The 14,026-nt window shown below is 41.2% G+C and overlaps 1 protein-coding gene across 8 annotated transcripts in view; it reads right to left on the minus strand.

Annotated features, from left to right (window-relative positions):
• ELMO1 (engulfment and cell motility 1) overlaps positions 1 to 14,026 on the minus strand; it is a 578,919-nt gene that overhangs the window by 457,358 nt on the left and 107,535 nt on the right. The window lies entirely within an intron of this gene.

Raw genomic sequence — 14,026 nt, forward strand, 5'->3', positions numbered from 1 at the left:
AAAACCATACGAGGGATCTTAAAATATTAAGTAATTTGGCCAGTGGTTCATGTCTGTAATCCCAACACTTCGGGAGGCCTAGGTGCACAGATCACTTGAGCTCAAGAGTTCGAGACCAGCCTGGGCCACATGGCGAAACCCCATCTCTACAAAAAGTACAAAAATTAGCCAAGCATAGTGGTGCATGCCCACTGTCCCAGCTACTTGGCAGGCTGAAGTGGGAGGATCACTTGAACCCAGAAGGTCAAGGTTGCAGTGAGCCAGGATTATGCCACTGCACTCCAGCTCTAGGCAACAGAGGAAGGCTCTGACTCCAAAAAAAAAAAAAAAAAAAAAAAAAAGAGAGAGAGATGCTATGTAACTTGCTGAAAGCCTCATAACACATGGGACAGAGTCAGAATTTGAACCCAGACCTGTACAATTCCAGAATCCTTACCATTTAACTCCATCCCAAATCATCTACCAAGTCATCAAAACCATGAACAACAAGCCCAAGTGCTCAGAGCTAACACCTGTGGAGTGGGTGCTGGAGCTGGGTGCCTTGGTTCCTGACACATAGGAAGTTCAGGACAAATGTTATTTGAAGTGCAATGTTTTAGCATCACCATATGAATAGTAGATGATCCTTCCTCACGCATAAATTATAAAATCCTAAATTAATGCTGGAACATTTGATACCAACCAGAAGAGCCTCTCTGCTCAAGCTCACTCTGGATGCCCAAATCACCATCTCCAACCCCTACTTCTTTGTAGTCCTTTCCGTCTCAGACCAATTCAACTTGAATGCACATCCTTTCATAACCTCAAACTCAAATCTTACCCCAAAACTGTCTTTCCCAGTTTTCAACTTTTATTCATCTTCTTCTAGTTTGTCAGAATACAAATTCAGAATCAACACTACATCTTCCCTCTCTCCTTCATATTGTTGTTTGTTTTCTTTCCTGCCAATGCAATCCAGGGTGACTCTCAAAGCTGTCCTCTTTATTCTGCCTGTGGGTACAGGGAAGCAAGTACAAGTCAGTGCTATTTGGACTGCCTAAGGCATTCTGGGTTGAATTTGCATTTGGGCAAATGCAATGGCAGAGCGAAATGGATGACCTCTTCGCATACGGAGGAGCTGACAATGTCGCACAAATGAAAGATGAGACAGAGGCTCAAAAGGCAAGATAGAGGAAAAAAATGCCTAATTCCCGTAGACAACTCTTTTAGTTTTTAGTTATAATTGACAAATAATAACTGCATATTTATGGGGTATAAAGTGATATTGTGATACATGTGTACATTGTGGAATGATCAAATCAGAGTAATTAGCATACCCATCATCTCAAATATTTATCTTTTCTTTGTGGTGAGAATATTTACAATTCTTTTACTGATTCCGAAATATGACAACTCTTAAAGGTTTGGACCCATGTGGGTTTTTAGACAGCGAAGTAGCATAATCAGGTGTGCATTCTCAAATGATAAGGGATTGCACTGGGGTTGAGAGAAGTTAAACAGGAAAACTGGCCGATGTATCAAACCCAAAGGAAATATGAAAGGAGATATGCTGACACCTGAACAATTTCCTGTACCCCTTTGTAAGTTGTCCATGAGGAACGTTAGTCCACCTACACAGTCCTCTACAGATGTTTTCTATCTTGGCAGATGTCACCAGGATCCTTCCAGTTGTTCATACCAGAAATCTCAGAACTGCCCTTAGCACTTTACTTTGCCTTACCCCACACCCATAATCAATCATCAATTTTCTGTCAAATTAGTCTTTCCGTATGTCACAACGGGACACATACCTAACTTCTTTCTATCTCCCTATCTCCATCCCAGTTCATGGCATAGTTGCTTCTTGATTGGGCTACTGCAAGAGCAATCTAACTAGCCTCTCATTTTCCATTTTGCCCCCAAAAACCAATTCTCCAATTGGCACCTTCTAAAAGTACAACTAACTATGTCACTCCCCTGTTTATACAACTTCCATTTTCTACTCCCTTGGACAGGGTATTAAGTCCACATGGCTTCTGATGGGAGAGCCTCACAGACCCAAGTGGCCAAATGCAGAGCCCCTGTTCTTTCTCACTGTCAGATTTCCCTTTAATTCCAGAGAAGCATGATATTAGCCAGAAGCTCTTTAAATATTTTGTCTCCAACATTCATTTCCTTATTAGTGGAACTGCCAATTAGACATAGATTATAGCTTCTTAATTTATCCTTTTCAATACAGCTTAGCATTCGTATTAATATTTTTCATTCCTTTCTCTTTTGAGCCATGTTCTGAATGAATTCCTCATTTTCAACCTTCAATTTACCAACTCTCTCTTTAGCCAAATCCACTCTAGACTTACTCTGTGTTTTATTGTTTTATCTTTCTGCTGTTGGTTTTTTTTTTTTTCTTTTTACATTTTATTAACATATACAGTAGTCCCTCTTTTATTTGAGGGGCATATGTTCCAAGACTTCCAGTGTATGCCTGAAACCTCAGATAGTACTGAACCTGACTGCCATCAATCAGAACATGTTTCTCTCCATACCTTCCACCCCCAAATTTTATGCCTCTTGATCTTAACTAAGCATTCATCATACACTGTGGCCATAACTTTTGCAGTTTGAGGTTTGAGAGCAAAACTAGCATGAATTATTTTTCTTTCTCACAATTTCACAGATAGAAGATTCATTCTTACCATATGTCTTAGCAACTGATTTTTTTTTCCCTTCCCTAGTAAATCTAGACCTTTCACCTTTTCACTTAAAGGAAGCTTCTCTTGGGTATATCTGAAATGCCAGAATCACTAGTCTTACATTTTGAAGCCATTATTAAGTAAAATAAGGGCCACCTGGACACAAGTGCTGCCATACCATGACAGTTGATCTGATAACTGAAATGGCTACTAAGTGACTAACAAATGGGAAGTGTCTACAGCATGCATACGCTGGACAAAGGGGTGCTGCAAGTCCCAGAGGGACAAAGCAGGATAGTGCAAAATTTTATCACAGTACTGTGAACAGTGCACAATTTAAAACTTATGAGTTGTTTACTTCTGGAATTTTCCATTTAACATTTCAGACTGTAGTTGGTTGGGGAAAGCAAACCCACAGATAAGGGAAAGACTACTGCATTTTTCTGGTTGTTTTTTTTTTTTTTTTTTTTTTTTTGAGACAGAGTCTTGCTCTGTTGCCCAGGCTGGAGTGCAGGGGCATGATCTCGGCTCACTGCAAGCTCCGCCTCCTGGGTTCATGCCATTCTCCTGCCTCAGCCTCCCGAGTAGCTGGGACTACAGGCACCCACCACCATGCCCGGCTAATTTTTTTTTTTTTTTTTTTTTGTATTTTTAGTAGAGATTGGTTTCACCGTGTTAGCCAGGATGGTCTCAATCTCCTGACCTCGTGATCTGCCCGCCTCAGCCTCCCAAAGTGCTGGGATTATAGGCATGAGCCACCGTGCCACCAGCGACTACTGCATTTTTCACTTATAAGGTATCTAGTTGGCTCTTTCTCATGTACACCTGTTCACAATTTATACCCATTTGCTTTGTCCTCATAATCTCCTGTTTGTGTAAATATTATGCTCTCTCTTTTGAAGAGATGTCTTTGAGGATACTCAACACACACTGATGTTAAGCTCTCTCCTGCTCTCTGTACTCCTCCACACTGACCAGAAGGAAGAGGTCCAGATAGGGTGGCAGCAGCAGATGTGACCAAGACCAGAAAATGCAGACAAGTTTTCTGTGATGACTGATTGGATAACAAAGATGAGGGAGAAAAAAAGAGTCTAAAAGACACATGGTGTCAGCTTGAGCAAACTGGGTGTAGTTCACATCTGTCACCAAGAAAAGGAAAACATGAAGAAAAGCAAAACTGTATGGGTTTGAGGTGGGAGGAACAAGGACTGTTTTGAATATGCTGAGTTTGAGATACAAGAGCCATGCAGATAAGCAAGGCAGACAGGCAGATGGATGGTTGTTTATATAGGTCAGGGTGGTCAAGGAAGAAATGACAGCTGGAAATTATGAGCATCTCATGATTATGAGGCTGATCAATCCAAACAGATCACCACCAACTTCTCCCAGAGTAAGGATTCATCCATCATCATTTTGAGATGGTTTGTCTCAAAGTCACTGATTGTCTTTTAACTACAGATGGCTTTGATGGAAAGACACACAAAGATTTTCCTAAAGTCGGTATTTATAAAATGTAATAATGTATTTAGAATACGTGGTGCAAACGAAGCAAGGAATGTCTTCACCACAGCCATTCCTGTTCACATATTATTGTCTGTATCAATAGACAGAAAAAGTATCAATATCACTTATTTCCTTTACTCAACAAACACTCCTTTATGAGTTTACCACGTGCAGGCCCTCTGCTGGCGCTGGGGACACACTTGGCCCATGCAGAGCATCACACAGTGATTACAATGCTGACAAGTGAAGCCCTGTGGGATGTTGCAAGTTCTACACAGCAAGCGCCCTCATCCAGTCTGAAGAGTCAGAAAAGGCCTTAGAGAAAGGTCTAAGGAACTTACACTTCATCTGGGATGGAAGAATAAACAGGTGTTAGACATGCAGAGAACTGAGGAAGGTAATTTCTAGTTAAGAGAAAAATCACATTTTTGAAGACTTGAAGTGGTAATAAATTTGTGTTTGTGAAAGGAGAAAATGTTTCCATATGATGAGAACTCAGATGGTGGTGTTGGGGAACTCCACAGTGGCACTAAGCAAGGCAGTGCACTGGCAAGAGCTGGAGGCAGCCCGGGGCCCTGCCAACCACAGCAAGGACGTCTGGATTCTATTCTAGGTGCAATGGAAGCCAGTACAGAATGTTAGGCCTAGGGGAACGGATTGAAGGGGAAGGAAGAAGCATGGCCTGGCAGCCAGCTGTGATGCTACTGAAGCCACCTAGGGGAAATAAGCTAGAGCAGTGGCAGCTAGGACGGAAAAAGGATGGATGGACTCAAGCCCACTTAGGAGGCTGATTCTACAGGACTTGCTATTTGAGGGGCTGTGGAGTATGTGGGGGTGGGAGTCAAGCATGATGGTGATGCCACTGACCCATGAATGCATTTGATGGAAAGCTAGGAACAAGAAACTAGAAAAGCACATATTTTATTTGCCGGAGGCTGCTCTCGTTTCCTTGGAGTTCTTGACACACTGCATATTGGTCAACGTACTCCTGAAGTACAAGCTGTTGTGTTCCTGGGTACCCAGAGTTCCTTCTCAACACTGAAATTCACATATTTAGATACTCTGCCACAATTAACCTGCTGACCTAACAGGAAAATAAGCACAAAGTGTAACATTCACAAAAGGTTCTAGAAATGTCAGCGGTCTTAGTCACGAAGTCTTAAGAAAACATAGTTAATAAGTGTGTTCTGAGTTGCCCAAACTTCTGAGTGACAGTGTTGTGGAAGGAAGTAGGACAGAAGAGAACCCCACCAGCAACCACCTACAGAGCAAACTAAAAATCTGCATTTCATCTGCAGAAGGAAAAGGAGAAAGGAAGAGTTCATTCTTGCTCAATTAAACTCAGCTCAGTTAAAGGGAGAGGTATGTTTGCTGTGTTTTTCTTCAAAAACATGGCAAATTTTTAAGATTTTATGAGGTTATTATATAGACTCTCTCACTAAAACCAGAAAAGGAAGTACCCAGTCACCTTATTTTAAAGGAAGTTTAAGAAATAACTGTTACATTACCAAATCCAAAAGTTGCAAAAATCAGACAAAGGATGACTATTCCTCTACCAATATCTCTTCACCTATTATGACAGTATGAAAGCAGTGGTGCAGTACCACACAGTCTTTCTTACACCTTTCTTAACTGGAGCAAAATGAGCTCTTAAAGCTATGTTTGTACTCTCTGTAAAGTAAGGAGAGACTAAAAATTTTTAGCACCATTTCCCTCATGGAGAAATTGAGGCACTACCTTTAAATGACTCACTAAAAGTTACTGCGGGAGCCAAAGGTAGCTTCTGTAGGGAGAGAGAGAAATTTCAAGGGCTTCACAGCAATGTTTTCAAATGTAGTTCCAACAGCATGAACATCACCAGGGGAGCTTCACAAAAACAAGGATCCCTGAACCTTGGATCACTACACAATGATCCTCTGTGTATTTTCAACATGTTTCATAAGTGATTCTGATACAGAAGCAAGCTCAGGAGGCCCTGACCTAGTCCATTCTTAACAGGAGGAGACTCAGTCCACCGCCCAAAAGACATTTGGCAATGTCTAAGCCTGGCCAACATGATGAAACTGTGACTCTACTAAAAATACAAAAATTAGCCAGGCATGGTGGCGGGCACCTGTAATCCCAGCTACTTAGGAGGCTGAGGCAGGAGAATTGCTTGGACCCAGGAGACGGAAGTTGCAGTGAGCCAGAATTGCACCATAGAACTCCAGCCGGGGCAGTAAGAGCAAAACTCTGCCTTAACAACAAGAATAAAACCAAAAAACTGCCTGGGTTTTAGTGTCATACAGTGCTAGATTCAAATCAGTACCTTCCTAACTGAGTAATCTTGGGCAAGTTAATGAACCTTTGAATAATTATGAAGTAGGGAGCCTAAGTCGATCTTGAAGGCTGTAGTAAGGTGATGAAATACCACATGCAAGGCCTTCTGCTGCCTGCCACATAATGTGTGGCGCTATTATTACTACTACTACTAATGAGCAAAACTCCATGTAAAGTACAAAAACTCAAATGGGTTTTACTCAATGAGATTTTCAAAGTCTCGTGTAAATCAAATTTATGCATATGGAATTATATCTTAAATATGCAATAGAAATATGGTAGTTGAAAAACTGCAGGCAATCGCACTTACCTAAAATACATGCATCTGTGTTTCTTTTAGGGAACTAACCCCCTCCCAATATACTGGGGTAGGGGAGATGTTATAATTTTTCTGTTTGGAGAATGAGGACCACCAGTGTTTTATTCTTATCTTCACTGTTCAGAATTAAAACCTATTGTAGATACACAGTAATGGAGATCAATGTGATGAACCAAAGGATACAAATGTATGTAAGCCACAGGATGACCTCCAAGAGCTTATAATCTATTTCAAGAGAAGTGAGCACGAAAAAAGAAAAATGTGAATTACGTTATGTGTGAAATGTATTAACTGCAAATAAAAGCTACAGGCAAAGAAAATGGTATAAGAAATTAGAAAGCTGGAGAAAAGACTGCATTATAATGTGATCAGAAAACGTTTGAGTACAAAGGAGGCTCTCTGCAGTGCTTAGCAAAGCCAGGATTTAAAGCAGTGGAGAGCTGGGAGAAGGCAGGGGGCATTAAAGGTGGCATACTTTTAGAAGGAAACGGCAAGAAATGAAAAAAGACCGTGGATGTGCGGGAACAAGCATCTAAAGGAGCAGCTTCTACAAAATGGAAGGGTACCTGGGAATCACATACAGTGCCTGCAGACACTACCTTGGCCCAGGGGTAATTCTCATGAAATATATGGAAGGATACAAAGTCACCCTAAAGAATCTGACTAAAGTCTCAGAACACCAGAAAGCTCAAGAATCATCCATGTCTATTTTTTAAAACTGATAAACTTTTTTCAAACAAAATCTTCCCCCAAATCATCCACAAATGAAAATGGGACAATACAAAGGTACTGCAGCAGGAATGAGTGAGGAGTGCCCAGAAGCCCTCGGCAGCCACCCCTCTGCCCCAAGCCATTTGAGAAGCAGAACTAAGGTTGAAAACTATGTATCTCTTCCCATCGCCCTTTTTGGGCCTGAATATGCTCACAACCTCTTCTCCAAGCATTTTTCTGATGCACACTTAGTAGAGATGATGGATCAATCCCCTCACCTGCTGAGATGGCCCGTGCTGGCTTTTCTTGAGCAAAAGTGGAATCTCTCTCCTAGTACAAATAGGATGGAGTTCCTACACTTGGGCCATGAAGAACACATCTAGGCAGGGTGTGGTGGCTAATGGACTGTAATCCCAGCACTTTGGGAGGCTGAGGTGGGAGGATCGCTTAAGTCCAGGAGTTCGAGACTAGCCTGGGCAATATGGCAAAACCGCATCACTACTAAAAATACAAAGATTAGCCAGTCATGGTGGTGCACACCTGTAATCCCAGCTACTCAAGAGCCTGAGGCAGGAGGATCTCTTGAGCCCAGAATTAGAGGTTGCAGTGAGCTCTGATTGAACTATTGTACTCCAGCCTGGGTGACACAGTGAGAACCTGCGTCAAGGAAAAAAAAAAAAAAAACATATCTAACGGTCCCTTCTCTACATGATATAATCTCCAAAAGTTGGTAACACGTGTGAGACCCCTTTCTTCAGGTTAACATATGGGCAGTTTCACTAACCATTTGTCTCTTCTGTAGACAACTAAAGTTAGAAGTTAGAGAGGGGAATCATATATCCACCCAACAAAGAAATGAAACTAGTGATTAGCTGGCAGGCCACGTTGGTGACGGGAACTGCTGTTATGTATGTAGGCAGAGGTGAAACTTTAACATCATGAGTGAACATGGACTCTAAGACAAAAAGTGTCGACAGTGAACACACAGACCAGAGGGCTTCGCACGGAGGCTGGAACTGATCTAGAAAGAAGAGGAACCAGGAAGGAAACAATCCCAGATGAATCAAACAAGGAGGAAGAATCTCAGGCACTGAAGCTAGAGGATGGGAGGGAGAGTTTCAAGAAGATGAGAATGAGCAACGTTGCTGAGTGTAACCGAGAGGGTGAGGACAACCAAGGCAGAGGTGCCACCAAAAAGGGGAGCCCTGTAAAGAGGTAAACTGTTGTTCGTGCAAAGATTAAAATAAGCATGGAACAACATCGATGGCATATACTAGAAACATTTAAATAAGCTTGGAATGGAAAAACATAGAATAAAATGCTACCAAAAGAGAGTTACTAGGTCAAGGGGAGGATTTTCCAAGGTAAGAACAGAAGAGTTCACTGCTGAAGACAGAGAAGAAGAAAAGAACAAGAGAAGAGAAAATGGATGGGACAAAGCCCAGGTAAGGTGGAAAGGATGGGCTAAAATCTATGTGGAGCATTGGGGACTGGGATAAGCTGAAAGCACTGGAAACAAATTGGGACCACCTCTTCCCTCCTCTGCTGGCAGTAGAAGCAGCAAAACAAAACAGGAAGGCATGAGACAAAGGCATCAGGTAGTCTGTGGTGCCATGCAAATATGCAGGCAGACAAGTTCTAAGGCAAAGACAGAAGTGGTAGCTTTCTGGTCTGTGTCTTCCTTGAAAAGCAAGGCCTGAGAGGGCAGGGCAGGGACAGGAAATACTGGAGGCTTGAAGACTTTATGCAGGGAACAGAAAAGCTGCTGCTCAGAAATGGTGAGTGGCCAAGATGGAAAAAAAAATCACAAAGTACTAGGGAGCCAGTGAGTATTCCATAGCACAAACTGGCTATGTGTCCAGTCAGGACACCTCTTTATTACCAGAGGATGCCTCCCACTTATCTTTTAATTTTGTCTCCTTCCTAAACATGTAAAAAGTTAGTCAGAGAAAGAATGAGAAAAAAGGGCAACTGTTTAAATGGAACTGAGGGTGAAAAGGAAAACCAGAGTACCTAATTTTCCAATCTAATGAGAATTTGCTTAAACTAACACCAATAATGGCTGCCTTTATTAAGGAATCACTCTAAACTATGCAACATGCTACATTCTTTTCACATGTTTTCTTTAATCTTCACAAGGACCATCAAAGTAGCAAATTAATATCCCAAAAAGACTAAGGCTCAACAAGGCTGAGACTTTCACAGAAAGCAGGGCTCCAGGACTGCTATGGTCTGAATGTTTGTGTCTCCCCAAAATTCACCTGTTTGAAACCTGGCCCCTATGGTAGTGGTATAAAAACATGCTTGACAGAGCCTGTTCGCCCCTTCTGCCTATGGGGAAACATACAAAGGCACCATCTATGAGGAACAAGCCCTCATCACACACCACATCCACTGTGCCTTGATCTTGACTTCCCAGCCTCCAGAACTGTGAGCAATAAATTTCTGTTGTTCGTAAATTGCCCAGTTTAAGGTACTTTGTTATAACAGCTGAAGGAACTAAAACAAGCATCCAGGTTTAAATGTCCTTGGCGCCTATACTTGCCCCTTTTGCCACACTGCCTCTTACTACATGCTGCTTATCGAAGTGTTTGGGATTCCAGACTCTTGACCGAGAAACACATACATTATTCAGGACATAATAAGTTAACAAGAACAGTGGATGCGGGAGCCTTGATGTATCCAGACAACAAACATCCTCAGCCTCAAGTGGCCCCCCAAGCTTGAAATTCAACAATACATTGTGAAGGCAAGAGCAGGAGTCAGGAACCAGTGAGCTGGTAATTCTTTTGAGACCTTCCCGTGATACAGCGAAGTCCATGTGTAAGAAGCTCCTGGGGGGTTTTCCTGCTGAGTGGAAACACAGAATTTTCTCCTAAATATTTAGAAAGAAGAGAAACAAGTCCATCATGGGCAGACGTCCCTCTGACAACTCCAGGCACTGATGGAGGGTGGCTGAGCAGAACTGAGTACCTGATAAGATAATCACTACTCAGGAAGCGCCTCCTCCCAGTGATTCATTCATGAAGTATCTTTTCATTTTAAGGACTGTTCACCAGGCAAGGAGAAACCACAGTCAAAGACAGGCAGTTCCCAGTCTAATGACTGCTTCTCAAACTGTGGAAGCCCTTGGATTAGATTCATCTGGTGCTTATCACAGATGCAGAAGAAAGGCCCTGTCCCTGGCCAACAGAATCACGATCTCTGCGGCTGGGGCTGCATTTTGCACAAGGTGGTATATGCATATTGTATAAGTTCACTGGATGCTTCTTGTACACACTCAAGGTTGAGGACCACTGGGTTCAGTTGATAGACAAGCACAAGACAATGTGGTAAGTGGAGGGGCACCCAAACTTTTGGGAGACAATAGAGCAGCAGTGCTTAACCCAACTTTTGGAAATGGTTTTTAGTGAAATAGCAGCTATCCAGGCTAAAAAGAAGCAAAGAGCTTTCTAAATGAAGCTAACATGCTATGAGAGAGAGAGAGGCAGGTTATGTGCTCTTTACTGAACAAGGTAGAAGGTAAGGAGAAAACCCAAGTAATGGTCATTTCTTCTACTCTTCATTGCATGTGAAAACATACTTCTAATTCTCATGCCAACTTCTGACTCAATCAAGAAACATCTGACAGCAACACTTCCATAAGTCTCACTGTAATTCCGGCAACTGCAGGGCAAGAGTCTGGGTTCCTACCTGTCTGTCTAGGTTTCCATATGTGATTAACAGGAGGCCTACAATTTAAGCAATTGTTTACACTTGTCATCTGTAAAATCAGAATAATCACCAAGAATCAGATAATGCAACATCATGTACCTCTTGATATGATGAGCCAAAAAGGACACATCATTTCTCTACATTTCTGCCAAAAATACAAAACTCGAATCTGATCAGTAGGATATGTAAGAGAACCTCAAACTGAAGACTTTTTCTAAAACAGCTGTCCTGTACTCTACAAAAACGTCAAGGTCACAAAAGGTAAAGACTGAGAAATTTCTAGAGATCAATGGAGATCAAAGAGATCTGACAATAAACATACTACATGATCCTGGATGGGATATTACACCATAGAGAAAATAAGGCCCTATAGAGGACCTTATTGGGACAACTGATGGAATTTGAATATGAATTACAAACTGTGAATTTGACGATAGCATTATACCACTATTCAATTTATTTCTGGTTTTAGAAATGTACTGTGATTATTATGTAAGAGAATGGTTACGATATTAGGACATACACACTGAGTGTTCAGGGGTGAAGGGGGATGGTGCTTCCAAGGCTCCATCAAATGATTCTGGAAAAGTAGGTACAGAGTTCTTTGTACTATCCTTGCAATTTTTGTGTGTTTAAAATTGTATCAACATACAAGTACTTGTCAAAGTTATCAGGCCATGAAAAACAAGGAAAGACTGAGAAATTGTCCAAAATGGAAGGAGACTGAGGAAACATGACAATTGGTATCCCTGGATTGGATCCTCAAACAGAATAAGGACATTAGTGGAAAATCTGATGAAATCCAAATAAAGTTGGTAGTTATGTTAATGTAATGTACCAACGTCAATTTCTTAGTTTTGACTAACGTAACAAGATTAAGATTTTAACCTGAGGGGAAACTGGAAAAAGGGTATAAATGTAAGCATACACAATCTTTGTAGCTTTCTGTCAATCTAAAATTATTCCAAAATAAACAGATAATTTAAAATATATACATTAAAACACACACATAGCAAAGGACACCTCCAAAGGCAGAGAACACTACACTCACCTCACAGGTAAGGAGGACTGTCTATTAAGAGCTGCTGTCTTAAAGCAGAGGTTTTCAAACTGCACTGACCATGGCAGAATCAAAATTAAATAGTTTACCAGAACCACTAAATTAGAGTCTCTTGGGATGGGACCACTGAAAACAGTTATTTCGAGTAAGTGCCTGGGTAGTTCTGATGAGTACCGGGCTTGGGCACCAGGTATCTAGCTCAGCAAGTCTCAGATTGAACTGCACAGGGATACCCTGGGGATCTTGTTAAAATGCAGACTCGGTCAGGAGGTCTGGAATAAGACCAGAGATTCTGCATTTCTAATGTGCTTTCAGGTGATGCCCAAGCATGTGATCCAAAGCCCCACAGACTGAGAAGGACAATGCAACAAGACAGAGGGCCCGAGTGCATGCCACTGCAGGGCATTCAGGACCTCTACACATGTGTGAGACCAACTTCTATCTCATTGAAGCCATCGGTCTCTCAGGCTGTGGCCAAACCTAATCCAAACTACATTTAGTCTGCACCAAGTATCTCCAAACATTTTCTTAAGGTAAATTTTAACTAGCATCTCAAACCACACATGAAAGCAGATAAGCATCTGTTGCCTGACTCAAAAGTATCCGAAACTATTAGGCATCTCTACTCTTCTCTATTTGTATAGGTTGCTTCTTGAGTCACTAGAAAACTACCTTAGACAGCAGTTAAAATGACAATGATGTGTGGTCTGATGACAGCTTTTTTGACAAAAATCCCAAAAATTTACCCTTTCTTACATTTAAGTTTAAGTTCAATTAATTCTGATCTGACCCATATAATTCATTTTAATGATTCCTTTGGATTCACACAATTCCATATAACTCTTGCATTGATCTGCCGCCAGATAATAAAATCTGATCAGGAAAAAAATTGTAAATCATAATCGTAAAATAGCATAGAGAACATAAAGATTGGAGTTGCCATGGTATTATAATTTTTAAAATGTAGAAAGCCATTTAGAACCCTATATTATATACATTATAAAACCCGTAAGTATATATTAGGTCTCAACCTTTTATTTCTTAAATCATTTGCTCTTGAATGACTACAGTAAAGTGAGGACAAAATGAACCATTCCGAGATAACCTATAATCAAACAGTGCATGAGAATCACACCATACAATTCTCAAGACTCAAGTTAAAGGATGTCTTTATGGGTCAAACCACTTTTATAAGTCTTCTTGATATTTTTTAATTCAATAAACACTTGTTGAGTATTTACTTCATGGCAGACAATATGCTAGACACATAGTGAATTTTACACTAAAAATAAAAATTACAATTGGCTGAAATCCAAGACTGAACCCCTCTATACTAATTTCATTATAAAACTATTAATGTAACAAAGTATCAGTGCATTTCGCTGCTTCTGCAAAAAATGAAGAAAAAAGTGATTTTAAAAATTAAGTTTTGTCTTGCCTGTGTTCCAACAATCTGCACATATTCATGTGTCATGGCAAGGCAGGGATGGGGCAGCCTCCACTGTGTCAACTGCCCAGGGCCCGATCCACTTGTCCCTCCCACCTCCTTCCCAGCTTCAGACACAAATCCTGCATTGACACAATCCAAGTGGATGCTGGAAGAGTATAAAAACTCCATCCATCACTATTATATGTGCCACAGAGATCAAGCTACATTGCAACTATTACTGCACAGATTTTTCAACACAGCTAGAGGAAGAAAGGGAGAAGAGCGAACTATCCAAAGTC

The sequence above is a fragment of the Macaca thibetana genome, chromosome 3, assembly GCF_024542745.1.
Source record: "Macaca thibetana thibetana isolate TM-01 chromosome 3, ASM2454274v1, whole genome shotgun sequence".
Lineage (NCBI taxonomy): Eukaryota > Metazoa > Chordata > Mammalia > Primates > Cercopithecidae > Macaca > Macaca thibetana.